Here is a 15,574-nt window from a genome sequence, read left to right on the forward strand (position 1 = left end):
CCCAACCTCAAATCTCATATCAACAGCAAGCCTCACAACACATGCAACACTATGCACCACCTCCCCCTCAGCACGCCATCATCCACCATGCAACTACCCAAAAAATGTACAATCCCTATCAAAAAATCCCTTACAACCATCCATATTCAGTGGCCCCATCTAGTGCATACCTACCTCAAGGCATTCCTACATTGGGGGCACCCCAACCATCACCCATTAATTCAGAATGGGAAGCCATGAAAACAACTTTGAAGAACATCCAAGAGGGAAATGATCCAAAAAATTTCAAGTTTGAGAATGTGTGCCCTTACCCATTTGACAAAGCCATTACCATGACACCATTCCCCAAGCATTTTGAGACACCCAAATTTGACAAATTTAGAGGAAAATGAGACCCTATCACACATATCAAAGAATTTTACATGCACTGCCAAGAAGTGGCATACGATGACATCTTCCTCTTGCATCTCTTTCCCAAAAGCTTGGCCAGACTAGCTCTTGAATGGTTTTATAGAATCCCCTATGGCACAATTAAAAATTTTGCTGAATTATCTGAAGTATTTGTAGCCCAATATGCCCATCTTGTTGAAACAAAGCTATCAATAGTTGATCTTGTCCACACCAAGCAAAAAGGTGGAGAAAGCCTTCCTGAATATCTACAAAGATGGCAAACCCTTACCACCCACATATCTTGCACCTTGCCAGAGCGCCATTTGGTGAAAATGTTTATTGATAATGCCCATCCTAGCTTTGCTCACCACATGACCATGAACTATTTGCAGACCTATAAAGATATCAAAGAGAAAGGAATGATCCTTGAGCAAGGACTCATTAAAGATGGTGTGGTCAAGATTTACAAGGGAGCCAACCAAAATCAATCACATTCCAATGACAAGTCTAGGTATTGGAACAAAAACAAGCATGTTGCAATAGATGGCGTCACTGACATCAGACATGTGAATATTGTTGGTCCTTCTCACAACCAGTCCAACCCACCCTATTAACCAAACAATCAGCAAGCTATCAACTACCAATAGTAGAATAACCATAGCTATCAAAACCATAATCCAAGACAAAACTTTCAAGGGTCTAGCAATCAAGCTAATGCCATCAATGTAGCTATAGGACAAAAGCCCAGATTCCAACCTACACCTAGAAACTATACACCCCTTGGTGAGCCATTGGATGTCATTTTTGAGAAATTAGTCAAGGAAAACCTCATCAAATTTCCTCCTACCCAGCAAATTGACCCAAGCCAATCCAAAGATGCATGGTACAAAGACAATGAGTACTGCAAATTTCATAGGGTAAAAGGTCACACTACCCTCAGATGCATGAAACTGAAAGACTATGTGCAGGACCTCATTGATCAGAAGGAAATCACTGTTGGTGCCCAAACCTCTCCCAATGCAAGCTTACAGATCTATCAAAATGCTTTTTCTCCTCACAACAATCAAAATCTTGAAAAAGAACCTATCCAAACCAATAATCGTCAGCCAAACCAACAGCATGGGAAGAAAAATGACCACACTTCATCCTATATAGACTATGGTAGCCTTATAGGTTGTATATCCAAGAAAGAGCCTTCTATCAATGTTATCAATATCCAAGGACCAAACAATGAGTGTGTCGTCACCACTCGAAGAGCTCAATTTAACATCGCAGTCCCACCCATTTCACCAACACCATCAACTCCATCAAAAAGCCAGTACAATATCTTGGAACACCTTGGGAACATGCCAGCTCAAATCTCCATTTTAGACCTTCTTTGCACTAGTCCTGTGTACAAGAACATCCTTGATAGTGCTCTCATAGAATCTTGTCTCCCTTCTGATATCAGTGCTACTGATTTTCGTAATCTTTTTGGACACCTTTCATCCTCATGTGCCCTATCATTCAAACCCATTGACATACCCATGGTCGAGCTAGATCACACCCTTCCACTTCGCATAGCCATCATGGTATCCAATTTTTCTGTGAAAAGAGTAATGATAGATAATGGATCAGCCTTGAATATTTGCACCCTAAAATTCATAAAACAAGCTGGGTATACTGAGGCAGATATCATCAATGAGGTTATCACCATCAAAGCTTATGACAACTTGGAAAGAACCACAGAAGGAACTATTTTGTTGCCAATCAAGGTTGGGCCAGTCATCCAAGAAACACTCTTCCATGTTATTGATCTAAACCTACCATTCAACATCCTCCTTGGTCACGCATGGATTCATGCCATGAAAGCCATTCCATCCACTTACGATCAATGCGTCAAATTTCTACATCAAGGCACTGAGGTAACCATCCATGTCAATCTAGAACCCTTTGCTTACTGCAATGCAGTTGAAGCTTCATATACAAACCATTTCCCTAGAATTGATATTGGCACATCTATTGCTAGCTCATCCCACACTTGTAATGACCCAGAAACCATCCTCACCTCTACCTTGTCTACCATGAAGATCCATAACAAGGGCTGTGGAGAGTATAGTCTGTCGGATGCATTTGCTGTCAGGGCACTCCCACTTGATCCACATGCCCATGGACGATCGACATATCACAAAGCTAAGGAGATTCCACCTCCTCAATACAAATAGTTTGGCCCAACAACCTTTATATCCTTGAAAATCACTCTTAATGAGGAGCTCACTCTAGATATCAACAATTGGTTACATAAGGATGCACCTCAAAGGAATCAGGCATGCCTTGATCACTTCAGCCAGAAGTATCCCCAAGAACAGAAGCTCATCACTGACAAATGGAACCATCAAGGTGGTGGTCTAGGACCAGAAGAAAGAGGCATGCAGTGCCCCATCGACGCACACAAGTGGGAATCAAAGTTAGGTCTTGGCTTTGGCATACCCACAACTGAGGGCACCAATACGAATGGTCACGCTTTTTTGAACATTCATCGCGACCTTGTCAAAATTGAAGACATTCCTGAGGAAGTTGAAAAGAGAGCCTATGATAATATCCTAGACCAAATCTCCCTCGAAGACTCTATTCTCCAAGAACTATCCATCCACCTCATTGACCTACCACTTGCCCATCCCCAACTCATAGATTGGGAGCAACCAAGTGTCATACACATTGATGAGTTCACATCAGAGGAAGTGCTTCTAAGATTCATGGGAGCTGAAATACCTCACAAGAAAACAAAGCCAGATTTTGTCTATATCTACAAGCTAGATCCCAAGGGGTATTTTGCAGAAAATCCCCAACCTAGTTCTGATACATCCAAAATTGGAACTAAGGTGAATCTGAGACTAGCTAAGGCAACAAATAGAACCCCTCAGCAAGAACATCCAAAGCCACAAGTAGAACATGAGGATTTAGCATTACCTCCTCAAGATAATCGACCAGAGATATCTTCTATTCTAATTGAGGATACTAGGGAAGTCAACATCGGTTCTTCAGAGATCCCTAGGCTTGTTCACATTGTTGCATCCCTATCACAAGACCAAGTTGATCTCCTCTTTGAGGTATTAAGAGAGAACATTGGCCAATTTGCATGGTCATATCAGGACATGCCAGGGCTTGATCCAAAGGTTGTAGTTCATCATCGTGCAATCAATCCACAGATCAAGCCCGTCAGACAAAAGCTTAGAAAAATGCACCCCAAGGTGGCATTACTGGTCAAAGATGAGTTAGAAAGAATGTTAGCTGCTAAGGTTATTTGACCTATCAACTATTTAGAGTGGATCTCCAACATGGTCCCCATCACTAAGCCTTCTAGTGACATTAGAATCTGCACTAATTTCAGAGATCTTAACAAAGCTTGTCCAAAAGATGATTTTTCCTTGCCCAACATAGATATGATTGTAGATCTTATAGCTAGACATGAAATTTTGTCCCTCATGGATGGATTTTCTAGGTATAATCAAATCAAGATTGTAGAAGAGGATCAGCATAAGATAACATTCACTACCCCTTGGGGAACCTTTTGCTACAACATGATGCCTTTTGGCCTAAAGAATGCTAGGGCTACCTATCAAAGAGCTATGATAGCCATCTTTCATGATCTCATCCGTAGCATTTTGGAGGATTATGTGGATGATATCTTGGTCAAATCTCATACCTTCATGGATCACCTTGTTGACCTAGAGAAAGTCTTTGATAGGTTAGCCAAATATCATCTCATGCTGAATCCCAAGAAGTGTGTCTTTGGGGTCACATCTGGCAAGCTTCTAGGCTTTATAGTGTCTAAATGAGGTATAGAGATTGACCCCAAGAAGGTCAAGGCTATCTTAGACATGCCTCCTCCCCAGAAACTGTGATAGCTTTGCTCTCTTCAGGGAAAGCTTCAATCCATCCGGCGCTTCATCTCCCAGCTTGCAGATAAGTGTACACCATTTTCACATTTACTAAAGAAGGATGAGAACTTCAAGTGGGATCCTTTATGTCAATGCAGCTTCGAACAGCTCAAGCAGTATCTCACCAATCCCCCTATCTTGGTTCCACCAATTTTTGGTTGTCCCCTAATTTTGTAGATATCAACAATGCCTACTGCTCTAGGGGCACTTCTAGTATAGCTCGATGACTACGGTAGAGAAAGAGCCATCTACTACATCAGTAGAACCCTAGTTGGTTATGAACTCAATTATACTCCTGTGGAAAAAGCTTGTTTGGCAGTTGTTTTCTCAACTCAAAAGCTTCACCATTACATGCTAAGTCATACCATCCAACTAGTCTCCAAGATTGACCCTCTCAAGTATATGCTCTCTAGAACAACACTTATAGGCCATTTGGCCAAATGGGTTATGCTCCTTAGCAAATTTGACATCTAGTATGTGGACAGAAAAGCAATCAAAGGGCAAGCTATAGCAAATCACCTAGCTGATGCACATCTAATAGATGCTTATCCGTTGATCACAGAATTTCCAGATGAGCATATCTGTCTAATTGAAGAACAACCCCCATGGAAACTTTATTTTGATGGCTCGTACACATCTCATGTATTAGGGGCATGAATATTGTTGGTCACACCTCAAGGAGATTACATTCCAAAAGCCTTCAAGTTACAATTCCCTAGCACCAACAATATAGCTGAATATGAGGCCCTCATAGTAGGATTAAAGATAGATGCAGAATGGAACATTTCTGAGCTACAAATCTTTGGTGATTCTTAGCTCATCATCAAGAAATCCCTAAATGAATATCAAACCAAAGATGAAAAGCTATTACCCTACAAAGAGCTAGTTGATCAGCTAACCCAGCATTTTACAAGGCTTCAATTTACACAAGTGCCTCAAATACAGAACAAACCAGCATATGCTATGGCTACTATAGGCTCACTCTTGGAAATTCCCCAAGCAGCTACACAGTATGAGTTTTTAGTGGAGTAGCTCCTCACACCCGCCTATGCGAATGAGGATTCAAACCATGTTTGTATCTTGGTTGGTCCCCAATCCCCTTGGTACCATGAGATTCATGCTTACCTTAACGATGGTATCATATCCCCTCACCTCACACGTACCCAACACCAGAACCTCATCCAAAAATTATCCCGCTATGTTATCATAGCCAATACTCTATATCATTGAGGTTATCACGATACTCTCTCTCGATGTTTAGACCAAAACGAGGCCATGATGGTGTTAAAGGAAGTAAACTCTAGACTTTGCAGTGCCCACACGAGTTGTATTGTCCTAGTGCAACAAATCCTTAAAGTAGGCTACTATTGGCCTACCATTGAAGAAGACTCCTGTGACTTTGTCGGAAACTGTCTCCCATGTCAGCAGCATGCAAATCTTGTGCACGCTCCAGCATAGGATCTACAGCCTATTGCACCACCTTGGCCTTTCGCTTGTTGGGGCCTTGATCTAGTTGGAACTATCACACCACTCTCATCTGATGGACATAAATGGATAATAACAGCTACAGACTATTTCACTAAATGGGTGGAAGCAGTCCCCCTAGTCTCAGCTACAGGATTTTAGGTCTCCAAGTTCATCTTGTACCACATTGTTTGCCGCTTCGGCATCCCATCCACCATCTTCACCGACCACGAAGGTAACTTTGAAAATCTCAACATGGAAGAATTATGCACTTCCCTCTACATCCATCACCACTTTTCTAGCCCACATTTCCCACAAGGTAGTGGCCAGGCAGAGGCAACTAACAAAACCCTCCTCAAAATCCTAAAGAAAGTTGTCAATGATTTCGGTCGTGATTGGCACCTACAAATAAATCCAGCCCTATGGGCCTATCGAACTTCCTTCCGTACATCCATAGGCACAACTCCATACTCCCTAGTCTATGGTGCCAAAGTGGTACTACCTATAGAGGTTGAACTTCCCTCCTTGTGCATATCTTTGCAAGGGCAAATATCAGATGAAGAATACAGAGTAGCTCGGCTCACCTAGCTAGATCTCATAGACGAGAAGAAAAAACAAGCCTATGATCATCTCACAGTCTATCAAACTTGTCTCAAAAGGAATTTCAACAAGAAGGTGCTTCCATGACACTTCCAGCCAGGTGACATGGTCCTCAAAGAAAACATGAAAGTCCAAGCAGATCGAGAAAAGAAAGGCAAGTTTGAACCTACATGGCTTGGTCCTTATGTTGTCACTGCTTCCTTTGGCTCCGGAGCCTATCAGCTATCTACACCGGAAGGAGAACTCTTGAATGATCCTAATAACATCATTCATCTCAAGAAGTTCTATGCTTGAAGATCCTTGGTATACCCAGCTTTTAAAAAATACAAAAAAAAAATAGTAAAGAGAAATAAGTGTCTAATGGTGAAAACTTGGCAATTCAAGCGCCTCGGATAGGTACCTTGGTGAAAACTTGGTAATTTAGGTGCCTTGTGTACTAAGACTAATCCATTATCTATCACTATTCTATCCCTCATCCATTCACCCATCATCCCATAAAACACCTACTTGTTCCATTGGTGTTCCAACCAAATATCCAAAATCTAATGGAGCTTGTAAATACCTCCTGTACAGCTTGTAAAATCTTGTACCTCAACTTGTAAAATCTTGTACCAAAGCTTGTATTATACCTTGTAAATCTTGTACCATACCTTGTATATCTGAATCTTGTCCAAAGTTTTTACCATATTCCAGCCTGTAAATAATCTTGTATCCTAGCTTGTATACTATCACGTGCACACACAAAACCCCATTTTCACTTAAGCTTTTCGCAAACCATCTACCTATCCACCTATCACCTATTATAGACATCCCATCCTTCACAAATATTTCCATCTCACAAAAACCAAAATATGAACAAACTTGTACATTTGTAACATATCTTGGTCCATCAGCTTGTACATCCTCTTTAGCTTAGTACTATTGTATCTATCCAGCGTTCATGTCAGTTCGTCCTTGATTAGCATCTTGCACCCATCACACATCTTGGTTAGCTATTCCAATGCATCCTTTAGCTAGATTTCATGTCACCAAAGTGTTATCTTTCTTACTTTAGCTTGCCAAACACATCACTCATCCAAATCCACCAACTTAGGTGCTCTTCGATAGGTCCTTGCAGGATATAGCTTTCCTCATGTCTGATCTTGGTCCGTTAGTACCTCGTCATACCCATCTCGTTGGTAAATGGTTCTCTTTTGAATTTTCACTTTCTTTTGATTTGGACTCTTCCCTGTTGAGTTTTGAAATATCTTTTCCAAGAAATCTCCTTGTTCCCTCCTCAAGGTTGCCACAATCTTCCATATCATGGTATACTGTGAATGGGTCAATCAGAGCATAAGGTCTTGATCATGTATTTTGCTTGTTTTTTTTTCTACTTGTGGGTTACCCAATGTCATTTCCACACTGCTTCCTCTGGGATTCATGTGTGATACTGGGGCAATCCTTGCGTGTTTGTTTTGAGTCAATTCGTCAGTCCTCTAGACAGTTGGTGAAAAGGCCTTGATGTTCTTAGTAACCTTGGCAATTAACCAACAATCCTATAGAAAATCTAGTGCTCAACTACATGGTGGTACTTCTCTTTGAAGTATCCCCCCGCTCAAAAAGCTTCAATGGTTTTCCTTCATCTCCATTATCCCCCATCCATATCCAACATCTGTCTCTCCTACCCCAGCTTATGTATCAGTATCTCTTTGAATCACTCCTCACCTTTAGCTTTAGGGATCCACAATCCTAGCCTTAGGGATCCACCAATCCAAATCAATCTACCACGCCTCATCTTTCGAGATCCACAATCCTAGTCCTAGGGATCTCTGAAACCCATCTTCTGCCAATCTAACTCTTTGAAATCCTATTGCATCAGCTTTTATAATCCCCTCATCCATCTCCCTATCCTGGATTCCTTTTTATAGCACTCCGCTTCTTCATCCTCCACCTTCCCTAAAGTCTTAAGCTTGCTTCCTCTTATGCATCTGATTCTCCTTTATCATTCTCCCATAGTGAGAGTTTGAGCGCATTCAGCCCCTTCTCTTTGCCAATCTGAGTTTCCTTGCTCATCCAAGATTCTTGTACTTTTCAAGAAGCCATCGAGCCTTGCTTTCTCTCCCCGCCGCCTTCTTGAGGGGGCATCTCACAGTCCATTCTCTCCTCTTCTAATCTAGCCTTGGGCATCTTATTTTCTTATCTTTGATGCCATGCCACTTGCGGCATCACATCAAAGAGGGGCAAAATGTAGACACCTAAAAACCTTTAGAAAATAAAGTATTTTTAATTTTTGAAAAAAAATTGATGACATCATCATTTATTAATTTATTTATTTATTTTTATGCATTAAATCCCTTTATCTTAATTTAAAATATTTAATTTAAAATATTTAATTAATTGACCAAAAAATCCAAAATAAATAAAAAAATTATTTTTTGCCCAAAAATTTGCCAATTTCTTTAAGACCACTAACCTTTTCCAAAATCTTCTAATCCTTCTTTAATTTTGATTAAAGGCTAATCCCATCATTTCCTACCCCTAATTCCAACTCAAAATATTTAATTAAGATTAAATATTAATCCTCATGTTTATTAAAAAAGTCTTAATAAATATCTCCTCAACCCAAACCCTTGAAATAAATAAAATTTTATTTATTTCCTAAAAATATAATTTATCCTCATCCTAAGAAGTTCTAGACTCTTCTAGAAAGTCTTCATCCTCATCCTAGGAAATTCTAGACTATTCTAGAAAGTCTTTATCCTCATCCAAAGTCTAGACTCTTCTAGAAGATGTCTTTAAACCTAATCCTAATCCTCTCCTAACCTTTTCACATTCTCTAAACATGGGTTAAGACTTACTAACCCAAGCCAAAGTTAACAAATATCTCCTCCTTCACTCACCCTCATTAAATGCTATCCACTTGCCTATCCCTAAGCTAATCCTAAACTATCCTAATCCATCCTCTAATCATTTGCACAAGCCTAAGCAAGCTTAAAACCTTCATAATCAAGCCCAAGTCAAAATTCCTCTCATTTCCCTCAAAATATCCCAACCATAAAACTTTATGAAGCCCACTAGGCCATAAATGACTCTTCCAAAGCCCTTTAATTTCTCTTACAAGCCATTATGAGGGTCTTTATGAAGATTTTATCCCTTGAGCCTCCTTTGTTGACTCATCCTTCCCCTTTCCTCCATCCTCTCACCTTGTGACATGTGTCACTCCCTGATTGGCTGTAAGGAAGCACAATCCATGTGCTCTCCTCTCATACAATCTGAGCCCTCCATGAGCTTTTTCCCATCCTTGCATCTTAGCCCTCAATCCCTCAAGCCTCTTGCCTATAAATTGGATCCTTCCCCTTTGCAAAATAACACAATCCATGAAGTAAAGTCGTAATGCCATTTTAAGAAGCCATTTTACATCAAAACCATACACTCACACCCAAATTCCAACTCCATTTGAAGCCCTTTTTGAAGCATAAGCTTGAGCATACATCCTATCTATTTAGACAAAGACACTCAACAAGAGAGCTTCTCATTGAGAGAGTCCATTGATGGCTCATATTCTCAATTGAGAGTTCATCTTAGTCTATCTTGAAGTTTATGAATTTTGTTTAGTTTGTAGAAGCTTTATTTAAATTTGGTTTCTATTAGCATACTAACATTGCTGATATACAAGAGGAAGCAAGGATTTGGTTTACACTATTAGACATCCAGAACATAATCCTTCCTATCATGGATGCAATGTAAAAGCACATTTCTTATTCAAAAACATTGATCCAAGATAACAATTTTTCTATAGCAGATCATATGATTGAACTTTCTGCAGAAGTTCAAGTGGCTCTCTCCACTTTAAAAATTTTTCAAGAGAACTGGGATAAGACATTGGCTCTTATTCTTAAGGTACATTCTGAGATTTTCTCACATTTTGGTGTCTATGTATAAGTATGATTACCTTTGGCATTATTGTCAAAAAGTGGGAGATTATTGAGTAAGAGATAGTAAAATTCAAAGAGGGAGTAAGAGATAATGGAGAAAATAAGAGAGAATATATTCATATATGTACAGTGACAAGCTATGTATATACCATGCCATCTGTATGGGGGAGATATATAAAGACATGTAAGAAATTTATATACAACAAGTTTACAAAGATCAATTTTGAAAAATCAAATCCAGTATGTTAGTGTACACAATGTTTGGCTCATAAGTTTTTTTTGTCACTAATGCCAAAGGGGGAGATTGTTGGCATTATATTGTATTTTTCAGTAGTGACAACACTTATTTGATTCTAAATGATTGCCAAGTTCATCACTTAGTCTACAGTGTATATCAAGCATTTAGTAGTTACATTGTAGATTTATCACTTAAGTAGTTCATGCCGAGGATTCTTGAAGCTATCGAGTGAGTGTGCAGTCTAGCAATTCATATCGAGCATTCCTAAAGCTATCGAGTGAGTGTGTAGTCTAGCAATATCTACCAAGCATATAATGTTTACTAAGTTTCATAGTGTTTACTGAGTCATCAATTTGTGTGATGGAAGCTAGTGTTTATCGAGTGATGGAAGTATAGTGTTTACCGAGTGAGAACAAGGTAAACAAAGGATTCAATTCTTATCGAGTGATACTATATCTTCCGAGTCTCCAATGGTTACCGAGTTCCAAGCTACATTGTGTGATTAGTATGGACTGAGCTTCTACTTTTATCAAGTGCATGATGATGCCAAGTAATGTAGTGGATGCTGAGTATTAGAAGGTTACCAAATCAGCTTGAAGAACTCGAGTTTTCTACTGTTTGGCCAACTCAATAATATTTTGTTCACTTGTGTTTTGGCCAACCTTACAATTGTAATTACTAGAATGGTATATATGTAATGTATTATATCATTTGCAATATATGAGTATGCTAAGAAATGGACATGTAATAAAAAGTGAATCAGCAGTAGAGCAGAGTATTCAACAAGGTCTACAAGGAGCAGTAAAGATTCATCAATAACAAGAGGTGATCTGTACTTCAAGGATCTAATCAGCAATCAAGTTGTAAGTAGATCCACTATTTCATCCTTACAGGTGAATTAGTTTTGTAAATCCTTTAACAAGGTAGACTTAACAGTATTTGTATAAATCTCCTAATAGAGTGCATACTTCATTGTATGTTTGTAAATCCTCTAACAAGGTGGATCTAGCAGTCCAAATTGCTCTTAACAGGGCAAATCATCAAAAGTGATCAATGTAAGCCCTAACAGGCTAACTTCATACTGCAGCAACGAAGTTTTGTGGGTATCATCCCCACCCTAGTTTTACTTTCTATTTGGAAGGTTTTTGGGTCACCAAAATTCTATGTTCATGTGTTATAAATATTTATCTTTCTCATGCATACAGTAGATTAGATGAATGAATGATGAATGGATCAAGTGTTGAATTGATTTAAAGTTCTTGAGGTTACTGATTCACCCCTCCCCTCTTAGTAACCTAGATAGTCTTGATTATTTCCAACATTTGCATCCTCCCACCCCTTGTCATTTCCTCCCTCCCTATTATTTTTACGATTCCTTGTTTTTTTTCCTCCTTTTTGCTCTTCTACATCCCCTTTCTCCTATCATTTTGTTTTTACACTTTTCAATAAGTCACCGAGATTTGTTTTCTCTCCACACCACCTTCTTGAGGGGGCATCATGTAGTCCAATCTCTCTTCTTATATTCAAAACCAAGACAACCATGTTGCTTTAAAAAATTCTTCTTCGGGTCATTTATATTCGAACTTCTTTGAAATAGTGTTGTCCCAACACTATGTAAAAGAGGGGGAAAATGTAGACACTTAAATTTGATTAGAGCATTAGGTAATCTAATTTAGCCATCTTCTAGGAAATTACTAATTAAATATTTTATTATTTAATTAATTAATCATCATCGCCTAGTTAATTAATTTATTTAATTAACAATAGTCCAATTGATAAAATTGAATGATAACCCAAAATCAATTTATCAATTAAAACCCTATTCCTCTATCAAATTAAATAAATCCTCAAATCTATTTAAATTAATCCCACATCTCCCTCTTTATTAAATAAATTATTTAATAAATCATCCTAACCCCTAATTCATTCCTAAACCCTATCTTTATCCCTAATCCAACCCATTCACCTATACTAATCTCACTTATCCACCTAACTAACCCATCCCATCAAAGCTAAGCCACTTGCCTCCTAACCCCCTTTCTAAGCTAAGTCTAATCCCCCTCCTAAATATGTGCACAACTTTAAGCAAGGGTTAAGACTTGCTAACCCAACCAAAATTCAATAAGTCTCACTTATCCTCTTCCATCCCTATCCAAGAGCATAAATGGTTCTTTAATGTCATTAATGTCTCTTACATCCCTCTTACACACTCTTCCTCCATCATTACTCCCCTTGACCCTCCATTTTGATCACCCAATCCCCTTTTAACACTTGTCCCAAGGCTAGAGTCATAAAGAAGCACAATCAATGTGCTCCCCTTTCAAAGCATCCTAGCCCTCCCTCACCATTCTTCCACCCTTGCATCTTGAACCTCCATATCACTACCCCTTGGCCTATAAATAAAGCCCTCCCCTCTCACAATCCATATCATCTACCCATGAAAACTTATAATACCCCATTGATCACTACATCATATCCATTTTACACCATCACCATGTTAAAATTCCTCTTCACTTCCATTGTTGAATCCTCCATTTGCCCCCCATGCTTGATAAACACCCCATCATTTGAATCTTAAGCACAATTGAGCATACATACCTCATCATTGGACACATCAAAGTCATCATAGGAAACACTTTAGGAGCTTACCATTTTTGGTCTACTTTCCTCCATGGTGTCTTCCTTTGTCCTATCTTAAATTTTTTCTTAATATCTAGGTGTGAATGTTAATTTAATCTTTGATATTCTTAGTACACTAGGTTTTATACCTCTGTAGTCCATAGTGCATCTTTCACTACTCATAATATCAATAACTGATAAAAATGGAAATCTCTTTAGTACATGAAAGAAAATATGATTAATCAAAGACTAGAATATGAATACACCATTCTTAGTTCTCTTAATTTTCTCCAAATTCTCAAGAATTTGTACTCTTAGAATCTCACTTAAATTTACTTTCTCCTTCTCAATGCAAATCTTGTAGGCTACATAAATAAAACCCATTGAAAACTCATCACTCTTAGAACTTGCACAAATAGAATATGCAATGATTTTTCTCAAGAATCTCACATCATGTTGTATGATGGTGTTGATCATCATTTCTTTATTATTATAAATTGCTTTACTGTAACTTCCAACCTTTTTCTTAAATAGTTTCTCACCAATAGGTAAACTGCCTTGTTTACTAAGACAAGTGACCTCATGAATAAGGTTAGTAGAGATGTCAACTACATTTTCTCCCATCCAAATATTTACATTATGAATTCTATTTAATATAATCTAAGTCCACTCTTCAATATCAAGTTCATGGTAAGAGTGATATCTGACTAAGTCTATGTCTTTCAGATGCTCATATTTGAGCTTAATGGTCATATCATGATTAAAAAAAAATTCCATTTCTTTGTTCATAGACTCACTTCCAATGGTTTCAAACTTACTACACAAGTAGCTTCCTACATCTTCTAAGTAAACTACATTGTCTAGTGTAATTGATATAGCTAAATTAGGGTTTTCCTCTAGGGGTTTCACAAGAACAACCTTTAATTTAGGTCTCTCAACATTCTCAACATTCTAAACAACTAACATATCCATGATCATATTGAATATAAATTCATCGAAGAATTTATGTACAGAAAATGATAAAATGCCTTTTTTTGTAGTAGGTCTTTTCTCAAAACCACTTTGCCAATTCACTTCTAGGTGCTCTAAGCTTCTAAGATGATTGCAATGTAGAAACAATCAAGTTTGTACTCTATTTATTTAGCTAGAACTTGCATTAATTGCATACTTTTCCAAATTTAAAAAAAATGTTAATTTCATTCTCAAATCAAATATCTACTCAAGATCTTCTATTTGATCTTCTAATGCTATCTAAGGTTCACCATAGCTACCTTTCATCATGAAAATGCTCCACAAAACTTTGTTCCATGAAATTTGATTTAAAAACATAGATTTCATCTTTTGTCACAAAATAAACTTTCTCTATTGTACTAGTAACTTTTATTACCTTCATAACTTGTTTTAGTAAACTCCAAATTACAAGCAAGCTTAGCTACAATCCAAACTCATCAAGATACATCTTCTCTCAACCTCGCTACTCATAGCTCGATATCTAAATGAAGTTTTAGATTCTGGTGTTGTGAACAAGCTTATTTCAACTTGGTTGAATCAAAGTCGATTGCTTCAATTTTCCTATCTCAGCATCATCTAACTTTTCCTTTGAAATATCTAATCCCTTTACAAATGCCTCATTAAGTTCTTCTTGAAGTTCACTAACTACATTTTTTCAATCTTCATTAACTAATTTCTTACTGCTAGAATTACTTTCATGATTCCTTCTATCATTTCTAAAGTTTCTTCCATTGTTGCTTCTATTTCCAAAGTTTCTTTCATGAATCCTTCTATCATTTTTGAAGTTCTTTCCATTGTTACTTTTGTCCATTCTATAGTAATTTGTTGTATGTTTGAAGTTGTTGCATAACTAATCTAGTAGGTTTCTACTTGTAGGATTCTATTGATCAATAGGTGCTTGAAAATTCCGAGCTATGTGTCCAAAATTGTTACACTTATAACACACAATCTTCTTTCTTTCTTCATAAGGTCTTCTTTCTCTTTATGTCCTTTCATTAGATCTTCTTCTATTTGTAGGGTTAGTGTTTCTAGACATTCTACTATTTCCCCTATCATTATCATATTTATGTTTCTTACAATCAATTTCTTTATGACCAATATTGTGATAGATATGACGATAAATTTTTTTAACATGATTAAATGACTTATTTGTACAATCTCTTTTCATATGACCTATTTCATTACAGGAAAAAAACTTACCTCAAAATTCATACCTAGTTTCCTTAGGAGATTCAGTTGCTTACATTCATCCAATTTATTGGTTTCTTTCTCTTGCCAAACTTCTTTGGATTTATTAGAAGATTGACTAGATTCAATCTTATCATTAGATCTATCTTTCTCTTTTAGATTTGATCTATTTTCAGGTTTCTTTGCAGACATGTTAAATAGATAACCAAGGCCAGTCTTATCAGAGGTAG

This window comes from Cupressus sempervirens, chromosome 2 (assembly GCF_028749045.1).
Source record: "Cupressus sempervirens isolate cs-2001-9-10 chromosome 2, ASM2874904v1, whole genome shotgun sequence".
Classification (NCBI taxonomy): Eukaryota; Viridiplantae; Streptophyta; class Pinopsida; order Cupressales; family Cupressaceae; genus Cupressus; species Cupressus sempervirens.